The sequence below is a fragment of the Hylobates moloch genome, unplaced genomic scaffold (genome assembly GCF_009828535.3).
Source record: "Hylobates moloch isolate HMO894 unplaced genomic scaffold, HMol_V3 SCAFFOLD_20, whole genome shotgun sequence".
Lineage (NCBI taxonomy): Eukaryota > Metazoa > Chordata > Mammalia > Primates > Hylobatidae > Hylobates > Hylobates moloch.
This window is the reverse complement of record NW_026652295.1, coordinates 47,686,695-47,701,253: the sequence shown is the minus strand read 5'-3', so window position 1 is coordinate 47,701,253 and position 14,559 is coordinate 47,686,695. Positions and strand designations below refer to the sequence as shown.

General features: G+C 33.8%; 1 protein-coding gene across 2 annotated transcripts in view; it reads left to right on the top strand.

Moving 5' to 3' along the window:
• Positions 1 to 2,802: 2,802 nt before the first annotated feature.
• The window catches only part of CRISP1 (cysteine rich secretory protein 1), a 35,445-nt gene continuing 23,688 nt past the window's right edge, over positions 2,803 to 14,559 (top strand). For both annotated transcript variants that reach the window (XM_032140823.1, XM_032140821.1), the window contains exon 1: positions 2,803 to 2,909. The gene's annotated coding sequence lies outside the window, so the exon portion shown is untranslated. The remainder of the gene's footprint in view (positions 2,910 to 14,559) is intronic.

Here is a 14,559-nt window from a genome sequence, read left to right as displayed (position 1 = left end):
ATCAGAAGCCCTGTGGAAAGGCCAATCTGGAGAGCAACTAGGGCTTCCCACCAACAAACAGTACCAACTTGCAAGTCATATAAGTAAATCAATTTGGAAGCAGGAAAGCCATCAGATACATAAATGTCTGCAGCCTCAACTGACAACTGATTGCAATCAATGAGGCACCATAAACTAAATGTGCTCAGTCAAGCCATCCTTGAATTACTGATTCCCAGAAACCAAGAGACCACATTTATTGCTTTAAATCATTGAGCCTTGGGATTATTTATTATGAGAAGTAGACAGCTAAAACAAAGTTGAATAGAAAGATAAATGTATATTGACTTTCATTCTGATTATGAAAGCTATAAATTGTAGAAGAGGGGGAAAATTTCAAAGGGCCATTAATCTCCCAGGGTTCTTAAAATTCAAATTCAAAAACTGACTTTGACTTTATTTCATGTGCAACATAAGTTTGAATTTGTTAAAGTCTAGAGTACTTTTTGGCCTGAGTTTCTGAGCAAGTCTGGAGTCACTGAGCCCTTGCAACATAGAGGACTTTGAAGCATAAGCACAATTTTACTGAGTGGTGTGAAGAAGCAATCAGACACAAATGGGGTTATTGTAGGTAAGAGTTCAGTCATGGAGAAAGTGAAGGGAAAGGAGAGGATGTCTGTGTCCAGTGGATAATTAGAATAAAGCCACAGCCAGAATATATGCAAAATTATTTTACAAATATGATTTTAAAATCACATTTAACACCTGAATACTTCCTTCAATATGTATTATATATTTGTGCTTTCTAAAATTTTTGTTAGCCAATCTCTGAGTAAATGATTGATTTAAAGGTTCTTTTTAAAATGGATATATTCAGACAAACATGATGTGATTGTAAACACATTAGCCTTTATCTATCTCTCAAGATTTTTCTGGGATAATCCAATTAGAAATGTTCTATCTGTTGTTATATGCTAGGTAAATGTGTCAGATTATTATTTTAGGGAAAAAAAGTTATTGTAGATAATTTCCTACTATGCTAAAAAGCTTAAACAGAAAGAGAACAATCTATGAAAATAGGAAATTTATGAACAGAAACAGCCAACTGGCACCCATGTTTGGGACTCACATGCAAATCAAGTTATTCTTTGCTTTCAGACACTTCCCAAATTCTTTTAAAACCATATTTGAAGCTGGATAGCAACTCTATATGAAGACATCAGTGTTATAACTACAGACAGCATTGTGTTGGGTAGAGCAATGCCAGGAATTCACAGGACCAACAGATAAAACCAAAGCAAATAAGTTTCCATAAACACTTGACTTGATGTTGAATCAACACTCTCCTTTATAAACAGCAGTTTAGCAAGAAATAAATGACAATTATACATTTCCAATATATAAACCATGCTGGTTTGGTGAAGTAATAGCATTCTTTTCCAGCTTTCTTTTTACAATTCAGTTTGTTGGAGAAAGTTGCTCAATAATTTGTAAGTGTTAATTTCAAGATCATGTAAAATTCTTTAAAGTCCATTAAAGTTAAGCTAAAGATAAGTCATCTTATCTATGAAGGAGTTTACAGATAAGCTTTTGTATGTTTTTAGATTAACACCATCTCCCTCAACCAAAAAAAAAAATTCTTCTAGCTATAGGTGAGCAACTTTTAGTGATGTTTAGTTCTCCTTTCCTGTAGATGGTTTTCTGGACATTCATTATATACTTTAGCAAGACCAGAAAGTTCTATCTTAAGAGCCTCTGATCTTTCTTTTAATTTTTATTTCCTAACCCTCACCCCAGAACTAACACAAAATAACTTATAACTACACAATTCTTACCTTATTTTTACTCTTTCCTTTTAGATATTCAATTGCCCTTTCTTAAGCAAGATACAAGAAAAATTTTTTTTATTAATAATAATGTCTTCTTTCTTACAAAGAACAAAGACTTAATTCATAATTTTAAAAAGATGCCAGCAAGCTATGACTTCAATATAAGCGGCCATGCATTCACATATGCAAACATTTCCCAAGTTTTCAGAATAATAAGGCAAGTCAAAAACATCTGATTATACCTAGTTTCAGAGTATAAATTTTCTATTCTCATATGTGATTTCTGTCTGTATGATATTTCTTTCTTTGTTCTAAGTGTCCTGTGATATTTCTCATCATGTGACTCAAATGACTTCTGGAATTTTTAGTGTTTTACAATTTAGTGTTCAGTATTTCTAGACCTCTCAAGGTAGTTAGTTGCTTCCACATTGTTCCTGGACAAATCTTTATTAGAATTCTCCCAAATTGCAGATAGTTTTCCTTTTAACCAGGAAGTTCTTAGGAAAATGGACTATTTATATTTTCATTCCCAGAGCCTCTCCAAGTATGTGACACATTATAGAACAGTCACCAAACTCCATAAGATTGTGTAGTTTATATGTTTGGCGATTCTATGTATCCTCAGCATCTAGAAGAGAGCATAAATCATCTTAAGACCTTAATAAATAATTACTGAATGAATTTAATAAAGTTGAGAAGTTTCTACCCTTTTCTGGACCAGCAAGTCATTTTCCCTTATGGTGACCTTTGTTATCTGATTGTGGCTCTGCTGAATCATGCAACTAATCTTTGCAGTTTATTCCCAAGGTTAAAGTTTAAAATTGGTGAGATCCATTGATGATGTTGCCTGGGTTACAAACTAGAAATGTCCCCACAATCATTATTTGTAATCTTCACAGACTCTAGATCTGTTCTGATTATCATGTATTCATGCCTGGTGTCCACCGTAAATCCCTTGATCTGTTATAGGCGTTTACCTTGTACTGACTGCCTCATTGAACAAATCTCCCCTGTGGACTGTCATTTAAAAGCACGAGTACACTACACAGAGAAAGGCTGGGTTCTTATCAGGACACAATTTTAAAGGCTGTGTGGACTTGGGTAAGTTGTATAATATCTTTGTCAGTTTCTTTACTTGAAAATAAGATTCATAAGTGACTACCCAATAGCATTGTTATAATGTTAAATGAGATTACATGCAAAGTTTTATTCTAATGCTATTGTTATCTAAAAGTAAAAGTTAGTTATCTCCATGCTTTTAATAAAGGGGTTTATAAGCTAAGATATACTGTACAAATACAAAGTAATATTACATGTTGAGTTCATTCTCATGAACTTCTTGGGGAGGGCTTATAAGAAACATTTTTTCACGTAGGGAAAATTACCATATGGTTATATAGATCTGAAAATGACAAGGTAGCCATCTTTTATTTCACAAAATATTGAAAATGCTGCCAAAAGAATTCGCCAGTAATAAGGGGCCATAGTCAAACAGGTAGTGGTCCTCTGTCTCTTTTATAACTTGTCATTTTGTTTGGGGGAGTTGCTAGACATTTAATGGATAATGGCGATAAAAGATTTGTTTTACAAAGACTGTAAGGCAGCCTCTATCACAACCAAGATAGCATGAAGGAGAAATTGAGAGCTCAGTGGTAGGCCCCAGAGGGCAGGATTTTAAGCTGTCCAAACTTCTTTCTGCAGTCTTTCCATCTGCCAGTCTCCACTCTTGCTTCAAGTCTCCAGGGTCTTCATGCTAGGTCTTGGACTTGTAAATTAGACAACTTTTGTGCCCCACCTCAGACTTCCTCAACAACTTCCCTTTGGACCCTTCCTGCTCCCTCACTCCCTTTCCAGTTTCTATCTCAATCCCATTAACACTTTGTACTCTCTGAATTATTTACTCCAAAACTGCTTATGGAAATCTTACCTTTAGTAATATATACCAAAGCTACCACCAACCGCCTTCCTTTTGTTTTCACAAAGACCTTTTACATATAATGCAATGGATCAATTTGACTATAATGAGAGAAAATCATTAGACAAGAGAATTTGGAAGAAATATGACTGCACACTTCAAATAATATCAGATAATCATCAAATAGCTGGAATTTATGTCTTACAAATATGATAGTTTGCACATTTAGATTTGTAAAAATAAGATGGTACTCACATTTAAATCTATAACTTAAGGGAAAATAATTTTTGTTTTTAGTGGAAGGTAGCGATCAGAATCCTTATCTTTTCTCTATTAGATATTCCATTGACCTCATCTCTTTTATAAAAATGATCATCCTTTCCCCACTCAATTGCATTTGAGACTTTGTCATAAATCAGATGACTATGTATGTGAATTTGTTTCTGTATTACATAATATGCCATTGGTCCATTTATCTGTATTTGTGTTACTAGTACTCTGTCTTAATGACTTCAGCATTATAGTGAGTTTTAATACTTGGTGCTGTAAATCCTACAGCTTTGTTCTCCAATATTTTTTCAATGTTAAATCTATCTTAAAGAAGAAAATGACTTTATGACTCATTACTTTTGGATAACCAAAATTTCTTAAATAGAACACACACATGCCAACACGTGCGTAAGCACTAACATAAGAAAATAAAGATTAGCTAGATTTATTTGAATTAGAAACTTTTGTTTAACAAAAGCTACAACTAAGATAGTTCAAATAATAAGCCAGATGTTTGTAAAACATTTGACAATTGCCCTATCAAGAACATGTAGAGAATTCATACAAGCAAATAAGAAAAAGACAGTCAACCTAATTACAACCATGGAAAAAACATTCAACAGAGATTACACAAAAGATGGGATCCAAGTGGCTGATAAACACATGTAAACAAGCTCAATATCTTGTTATTAAACAAATACAAATTAAAAACTGCAACGAAATAGTATTACACAAACATAATAGATAAAATTGAAAAAAGCTGAGAATACAAATAATAGGCGAGGATATGAAGCTGATGGAAGTATGATTTGATAAAACTCATTTGGAAAAATATTTACAATACCTACTAAAGGATAACGTGTATACCATACAGCCCAATAATCCCACTCTGGGGTATATATCCAAACACACACACACACACACACACACAGTGAATAACAACAGTGTTTACTAAAAGAGATACAGAGAAAATGTTCATAGTTTTATTTACAATAGTTCCAAACTGAAAATAATCAAAATTCTTATAAATAATAGAATGATTAAATTAATTATACTGTGTGTATACAGTGGAATACTCTGCAGTTATTAACAAATACAAACTTCTTCACAAGCAACGTGGATGAATCTCATAAGTATAATAATGAGTAGTGAAAGAGGTTAGACATCAAAAATAGATATTTCACTTATTCAAAGTTTAAAAACTGATAAAACTAATCCTAGTTATATCAAGATAGGTTTTACTCTTGGGGGCTTCAGACTGAAAGGGGTGCAAGGGACCTTCTTGGGTGTTGGAAATCATCTATATATTGCTTTTGGTAGTGGTTACACTAGCATATACATAGTTGTAAATCAATCTAACTATACACTAAAGACTTGCATGCTGTGTTATAGGTAAGTTATAACTCAGTAACTTTTTTAAACAAATAACAGATTCACTGAGGTGAGGAAGATTAAAAAGAAGATGTATTTCTTGTAGAGTTCATGTCTTAATTCTTTGGTTAAGGCAAGGAAGGGACTGTTCTTCACGTAAGTGCTTTCTGAGAAGGTCATGGTCTAACAATTGAATCTATGAGAGTGCATTCCCCAGGGCATGCCATAGGGCGGTACCCAGTTGTCCTCAGTCTTTTCCCTCATCTTTGATCTTTCCTCTCACAAAATATTAACTTTTAGTTGTTTATGATCTACAAATTTGTCAACAAGAAACACAATCTGAAACTAAAGGGTAAAGAAATACATTTAAATGATGTATCAAGTTGCTGGTATTATTATCTAAAAATATTTTAAGAGTATTGGCTTAAGATTTCTGTTTGTGTATAAAATAATTGTGTTAAAAAGGAATTGATGCTAAAGCCAATGAAGTAATGCTTCTTCTTCTGTAATACTTCTGTTCAGAAGAGCTACCTTTACCTGAGTTCAAGCAGCTATGTAATTCCTTGGTTGAAATGGCCTACCTAGTTCCTAGATTTGCAATCTTCCAGGCAGTAGAGAATAATTTATCCCATTGGAACATTGGGATAAGATAAGTCCCGGAGGTTGGACTAGGGCTTAGTATCTCAGTCTGGATCTACAGGGTCTTTTACCCTGGGCCCGTTTATATTTCCACCCTCACAACCTCTGTTCCAGCTCTGAGCCAGGCTCTACAATTCCAATCTTTAGGTCTGCATCTTTCTTACATCAGCAGGATTTGCTATTTGCCAAATGCTCTATTTCCTGCAGTTTTCCATCCCTTCAGCCTTACCTGATTTTGACCCATATGTCCAGGAATTATCCCAGGGCACAAAATATGTACCATTATAATTCTGAGGCAACAGAGATACCTTCATAATTTCCTGTATGCAATCCTCACTCTAACATGCTTAATTTACTTCTAATGTTGAATTATTAACTTTTACCCTCATATTTTGACTCAGTCTCCCCAAGTGACTATTTTAGACCTCAAGCAAACAAAAATGACCCTCCTGTTTTTTTGGGTTTTTTTTAGCTTATTTTCTCTGAGAAGGTATAACTTTGAGTGTATGCATTTTACCTATTCATTGACCTCAAGCCAAAGCATGGGCTGAAAAATCTAAGGTCCTTTCTTAGCAGTTTCCCTTAGAATAGTTGCCCTAAACTTTGGTCAACCAGGATTCGTTGGATATGCCAACATGCAAAGTAACCATAATCCCAGGTGATACCGATTATCCCATAATCATTATCAAGAGATCATAATAAGTTTTCTTCTGGATGCTTTTAATACTTGCACAGAAAATAAGTTCTGGGATTAATTTACCTAGATTTAGCATTATATCAAATATCTTATATCATAAAGCAATGAATTTTTTCACACACTTTTGACAAAAAAAATCTATATGTAAAATATGCAGATTGTGTGTGTATATATTTTTTTTTCTAATAATATCAGTAATACTATATATTTTCAAAGGTCTTCTATTAGAATTAATTAGAGCCCATTTATAAAATACAGTATGCTTTCAGGTTTGGATTTTGAAGTACACGTCATTCTGAAAAGAAGAATATCGTGAACTCTAAAGAACTGTCTCATGTAGCCCTGTGAATTTCATCTACATCTCCAACATGTTAGATTTCATTCTAAACAAAAGAAAGTTGATTTTCAGAGAATGGATTTAGCAATATTGTAGAATAAGAGTATAAACTAGACAAAACAGTCTAACTTCAGGATTAGTATGTTTTTTTTATAGCACACTGTATTAATAGGTTCTGTGTGTGGTGGGAGGATGAGATTGTGTCTGTGACTCTTAATATCTGAAATAGCTAATTGTTACAATTGTCAAAGAATAAATTCATTTATTAAATATTTATTAAGCAATTATTATGCATTAGGTAGCTTAGAAGTAAAAGTAGGTGTATATTATTATTTGTTAAAGTCCACAGATTGTAATTGATTTTCAATCATGGGGCCCAAACTTTATGATAGTTCATGAAAAAAAAACTCCTAAAAATGGTAAGGGCATTTGTGTCAAAATAGCCACAATAACATTACTTAGAAAACAAATATTAACAGCTTAAAAATAAAACTTCAACCAAAATCACCATTAAATTACAAATTAATCATATTTTCAAAATAAAATGGAAATTATGAGAAAAGCATCATAATATTTTGCATAAATTATGTTTTTAGGTGTAAATTCAACTAAATACTGGATTTGTATATAAGAAAAAAAGAAGACTTGAAAGACAAAATCTAAATTATCTGTATCAATTTTTGGCTGGTGGAAAACAAGTAAATTTGGGAGAGTAGTTCTTGAGCTTTTCATAACTGTTTTTTGAAGTACAACTGAGGTACATGTAAGTGTAAAACCATGAAAGCATCATAGCAATCAAGATAATGAGCACACATCACCCCAAAAAAAATGTCCCTCAGAAAATTCAAAAACAGCAGTTATAGACAGCCTCATAATAAGGACTAATACGAATAATAATACGTCAGCGTATATGTATATATATTATGCGTATATATATATGTATTTACACATATATGCAACATACATAAGGTAGAGATAAATATGTAAAGTAAAAATATATATGCATGTGTGTGTGTGCATATAGTATGTATGTGGGAATATATGTAAATGTGTGACTATACGTTAATCTACTTTGTGTCAGAAGCTCCTTTTCTATTGAAACATAGTATGTGTATTTATTAATGGTGCACATGTGATATTTTGTTACATCCAAAGACTGTGTAATACTCAAGTCTGAATATTTGGGGCGTCCCTCACCTGGAGCATCATTTCCGTGTTTTGGGAACATTTCAAGTCCTCTCTTCTAGCTATTTGGAAATATACAATACATTGTTGTTAACTATAGTCACCCTACTCTGCTATTAAGCATTGGAATTTATTTCTTCTATCTAGCTGTATGTTTGTACCCATTAACCAACCTCTCTTTATCCACTTCCATGTGCCCCAACCTACACACACACCCTTCCCAGTCTCTGATATCTATAATTCTATCTATCTCCATGAGATCAACTTTTTTTTCAGCTTCTATATATGAGTGAGAACATGCAATAGTTGTCTTCTTGGGCCTAGCTTATTCACTAAGGACCTCCAGTTCTATCCATGTTGCTGCAAATGCATGATTTCATTATTTTTTATGGCTGATAGCATTCTATTGTGCATATATGCCACATTTTCTTAATCCACTCATCCATTAATGAACACTTAGATTGACTCCTTATCTTGGTTATTGCAAATAGTGCTGAAATAAACATGGGAGTATGGGTATTCCTGTGATATACTAATTTGTTTTCTTTTGGATAAATACCCAGTAGAATTGCTAGATTGCATGGTACCTCTACTTACATTTTTTTGAGGAATCTCCATAATGTTTTCCATAGTGGCTATACTAATTGATACTCTCACCAACAGCATATAAGAGCTCTTTTTTCACTAGCATCCGTAACTAGCATCTGTAATTGTTTGTCTTTTAATAATAGTCATTCTAACTGGGGCAAGATAATATCTCATTGTTGTTTTAATTTGCATTTCCTTGATGATTAGTGATGTTGAACATTTTTTCATATATTCTTTGGCCATTTGTATGTCTTCTTTTGAGAAATGTCTATTCATGTCCTTTCACACTTTTTAACAGGATTATTTGTTTTTTCACTGTTGAGTTGTTTTTCTTACATATTCTGAATATTAGTCCAGAATATTTGCAAATATTTACTTCCTTAAATATATTGCCATTCACTCTGTTGATTGTTTTCTTTGCTGTGAAGAAGTTTTGCTTAACATAGTCCCATTTGCCTATTCTTGTTTTTGTTGTCTGTGGTTTTGAGGTCTCAGTAATAAAAGCTTTGCCTAGATCAATGTCCTGAAGGTTTTCCTATGATTTTTTTCTAATACTCTTATAGTTCCAGGATTTGTGTTTAAGTCTTTATTTTAAGTTTATTTTTGCATATGGTGAAAAATAAGGGTTCATTTTCATTCTTATGCGTACGAGTATCTAATTTTTTAGCACCATTAATGAAGAGGATATCCTTTCTCTAATTAATGCTCTTGGTGTCTTTGTCAAAAGTCAGTTGGCTGTATGTATGTGGGTTTATTTCTTGGTCCTCTCTTCTATTTTATTGGTTCTCTTCTATGTATCTATTTTTATAGCAATAGCTCGATTTTTATTTACTAGAGCCTTGTAATATACTTTGAACTCAGGTAGTATGATGACTCCAGTTTTGTTCTATTTGCTCAGAATTGCTTTGGCTAATTAAGGTATATTTGGCTCCATATAATTGTAGGACTTTTTTTTCTATTTCTGTGGAAAATGATATTGGTATTTTGAGGAGAATTGTATGAATCTGTAGGTCACTTTAGACATTATGGTTATATTAACAAAATTAATTTTTCTAATTCATGAGCATGGGATTATTTTTAATTTTTTGTGTCCCTTTCAATTTCTTTCATAAGAATTTTGCAATTTTCCTTGTAGAAGTTTTTCACCTCTTTGGTAAAATTTATCTTTAGCTATTTTATTTGAAACACTACTGATTTTTGCATGTTGATTTTGTATCTTGCAAAGTTATTTAACTTACTTATCAGATCTAAGAATTTGGTGGATTCTTTAGGTTTTCTAGATATAAGATCATATCATCTGCAAAGAGTGACAATTTGACCTTCTCTTTCCCAATTTGAATGCCTTTTATTTCTTTCTCTCGCATGATTTCTCTGGCTAGAACTTCCCAGCACTATGTTAAATAAGAGTGCTGGACATGGGCAACGTTGTCTTGTTTTAGGCCTTAGAGAGAAGACATTCAGCTTTTCTCCATTTAGTGTGATGTTAGATGTGGATTTGTCATATATGGCCTTTATTAGGTTGAGTTATGTTCGTTTTTTTTTTTGATGGAGTCTTGCTCTGTCACCCAGGCTTGAGTGCAATGGCATGATCTTGGCTAACTGCAACCTCCACCTCCTGGGTTCAAGTGATTCTCCCACCTCAGCCTCCTGAGTAGCTAGGACTATAGGTGCGTGCCACCACGCTTTGCTAATATTTTGTATTTTTAGTAGAGACGAGGTTTCACCATGTTGCACAGGCTGGTCTTGAACTCATGATCTCAAGTGATTTGCCCACCTTGGCCTCCCAAAGTGCTGGAACTTCAGGCGTGAGTTACCATGCCTGGCTGAGTTAGGTTCTTTCAATTCTTAGTTTGTGGAGAGTTTTTTGTCAGGAAGAGATGTTAAATTTTATCAAATGCTTTTAAGGAGTCTATTGAGATTACCATATGGTTCTTTTCCTTTATTTTGTTAATGTGATATGTCACATTTATTGATTTGCATATGTTGAACCATCCTTGCATCCCTGCTATAACTCCCACTGCTATAATGATCATGGTGCATTATATTTTACATGTGCTGTTGGATTTGGTTTGTTAGTATTTTGTTAAGGAACTTTGCATCTATGTTCATCAGGGATATAGGCCTATAGATTTCTTCTTTGTTGCATCCTTGTCTGGTTTTGGTATCAGAGTAATGCCAGCCTCTTAGAATGAATTAGGGCAACTTTACTTTCCTTGAATTTTTTTGGAATAGTTTGAGAAGAATAGGTGTTAGTTCATCTTTGAAAATTCGGTAGAATTCAGCAGTGAAATCATCTGATCCTGGACTTTTCTTAATGGTAGAGTTTTTATTATAATTCAATGTCATTATTCATTATTGGTCAGCTCTGGTTTCTATTTCTTTCTGATTCAATCTTGGTAGGTTGTATTTACTCATTTTCTCTAAAGGAATTTATTCATTTTCTCTAAAATTTTCAGTTGTTAGTATATAGTTATCCATGATGGTCTTGTGGTCTTCTGTATTTCTCTGGTGACAATTGTAATATCTTCTGTTTTTCTGATTTTGTTTATTTTGGTCTTCTCTTTTTTATCTTGGTTATTCGGCCTACTGGTTTATCAGCCTTGTTTATATTTTCAAAAAATCAACTTTTTTTTTATCCTTTGTATATTTTTTAAAATCTCTATTTTGTCTAGTTCTGCTCTGAACTTTGTGATTTCTTCTGCCAGTTTTGGATTTGATTTGTCCTTACTTTTTTTAGTTCTTGAGGTGCATTATTAGATTGTTTATTTAAAATCTTTCTTTTGTTTGAGGTAGTTGTTTGTCAGTATAAACTTGCCTTTTAGCACTGCTTTTGCTGTATCCCCATAGGTTTCGGCATGCTGTGTTTCAATTTTTATTTGTTTAAAAAATTGTTTGATTTACTCCTTAATTTCTTCCTTGACCCAGTGGTCATTCAGAAGTCTGTTGTTTAATTTCCACATTTTTTTACAGTTTCCAAAGATCCTCTTGTTATTGATGCTAGTTTTATTTCATTGTAGTTAGAGAAGATACTTGACATCATTTCAATTTTTAAAAATTTGTTGAGACTTGTTTTGTTTTGTAACATATGGTCCATCCTACAGAATGTTTCATGTGCTGATGAGAGGAATGTGCACTTTGTAGCTGTTGGATAAAATGTTCTATAAATCTCTGTTAGGTTCCTTTGGCTTAATGTACAATTTAAATCCAGTGTTTCTTTGTTAATTTCTATCTAGATGATCTGTCTAATGCTGAGGGTGGGGTGTTGAAGTCCTCACTATTATAATATTGGAGTTTATCTCTCCCTTTAGATATAATAATATTTGCTTTATATATCTAGGTGCTCCATTGTTGGGTGCATACATTTAGAATTGTTACATTCTCTTGCTGAATTGATCCCTTTTTCATTACATAATGACCTTCTTTGTCTGCTTTTGCTGTTTTGAACTTAAAGTCTGTTTTATCTTATATAACTATAGCTATTCCTGCTTGGTTTTGGTTTCCATTTGCATGGAATATCTTTTGATGTCCCTTTACTTTCAGTCTATGTCTGTCTTTACAGGTGAGATGAGTTTCTTATAGATAGAATACAGTTGGGTCATATTTTAATCCATTCAGCCACTCTATATTTTTTAAGTGGAAAATTTAATCCATTTACATTCAATGTTATTATTGATATGTCATTTTGTTAGTTGATTTCTGGTTGTTTTGTATATTTTTTGTTTCCTTTTTCTCTTACTGTTTATCACAGTGGTTAGGTAGTTTTATGTAGTGATAACATTTGAGTTTCCGCTCTTCCTTATTTGTGTTTGCTCTACCAGTGGGTTTAATACTTTTGTGTGTTTTCATGATGGTAGATATCTTTTCACTTCCATGTGTAGGACTCCTTTAAGCATTACTGGTAGGGCCAGTCTAATGGTAGTAAATTCCCTTAGCTTTTGCTTGTCTGGAAAAAACTTTTTTTTAATCTTTCATTTATGAAGGGTAACTTTCTTGGTTATAGTATCCATAGGTGGAAGTTTCTTTTTTTTTTTTCTTTCAGCACTTGTTAAATATATCATCTCTGGCAGCAGCAGCTAGGTGCAGCAGACACTTCAGGTGGGAAATGTCAATGTGACTCCAGAGATGTGGACATGCAAGGACTGTCGGGGCCCTGTGCAGAATGCAGCCTGGTTGGAAATAGGCTCTCAATAAAGGACCCTTCTGTAGCTGCCTAGCACTCAAGGGTCTGTGAAACCCATGGGACCCACCGTGAACTCTCCTCTGGAACTGTGCCTTTGGGCAGTCTCCAGGCAACTCTTTGGTAGCCTCGGGGGGTCTGTGAGGGTCTAGAAGCATCCCAATGGCTAGGAAGCAGAAGTCCATGATGAAAATGTGCATTAGTGGGAGTCATTCACTTACCCTTTCCATGCATTAAGGAGCCTTTCCAGGCTCCCAGCCAGTCCCAACTGAGCAGACTGCCTTGTTTTTCTCTCCTTCCTTGCTTTAGGTGTTTCACGTCACTTATCTGTTGAATACTAGATGGTCTATCTGACGTTTAATTATCTACTCCTTATTTTGGTTCTTCTTTGTGGAGAAGGCAAGTGCCAGATGCATAGCCAGCTATCTTTCTTGAAGCCCCTCCCCTCAGAATCTCTCTTTTATTTTGCTTTTTTTTGTTTCAGTTACCTCAGGGTTAATATTATCTGCTTTACTAGATTTTTTGAGGATTAGTAAGAGAAAGGGATATTTCATCATCTGTGTCACCATATTATGATAAATCTTGAAATGTGAGGCTATGTGAACATTTGGAGGGAGAAAGAAAGGAAAGGAAATAGATGAAAAAGAGTGATAAAGGTGAGATTGTTTACATGTGTATGTTCTCTGAAAGAATTGATGTAGAGAGTTCTTCTCATATTGAGCATGTCTGGCAGTCAGCAGGGGAAGCGTGAGAGCAATGGTAAACTACATCACTGGGTGAAAAAGCACGAGTAATTGTCTGCCCTGTGTTATTCTGCACAAATTTGTTAACTTGCTCTTTAAAAGTGCTTGTTTTTATAAAATGAGAACCAAACCGTTAGCCTTTTTTGCTTCTCACACAGCAGGATTAATTCAGAAATAAACCTGGCAGATGGTGAAAAGAAAGTGACAACCAAATTCAATAATCTATACTTATTAATATCCTAGAGTTCGCTAGCTATATTAACTAAAAATAAAGGAGAAGGTATATTAGCTCTGATTTGCCTGACTCATAATGACAACCATGCTTAGCAAGGTGATCAGATATTATGGAATATCACTAAGTCACTTACATAAATTAGTAGTACCAAATTACTCCTCTTCTTTGTAGCTGATGGAGAGTTTAAATTGAATCTTTCTGTGTTCTTATATTAGTTTCCTCTTGCTACTATAACAAGTTATCATAAATTAAATGTTCTAAAATAAATATAGGTTTATTATCTTACTGTTCTTGAGGTCAGAAATTCAAATAGGTCTTCCTGGGCTAAAATCAGGATGTCAACAGGGAAACTCTATGGGGAGAATCTGTTTCCTTACCTTATCCTACTTTCGGAGGCTATCCATATTCCTCAGCTTGGAGTATCTTCCTCTATCTTCAAATTCAGCATGACTGGTCAAGTCTGTCTCATACTCATCACTGACATTGACTCTTTCGACTTCCTTTTCAACATTAAATACTCCTGTGATTACATTGGGTCCACCTAGGTATTCCAGGATAATCTCCCTGCTTTAATGTTAGCTGATTAGCAGTTCG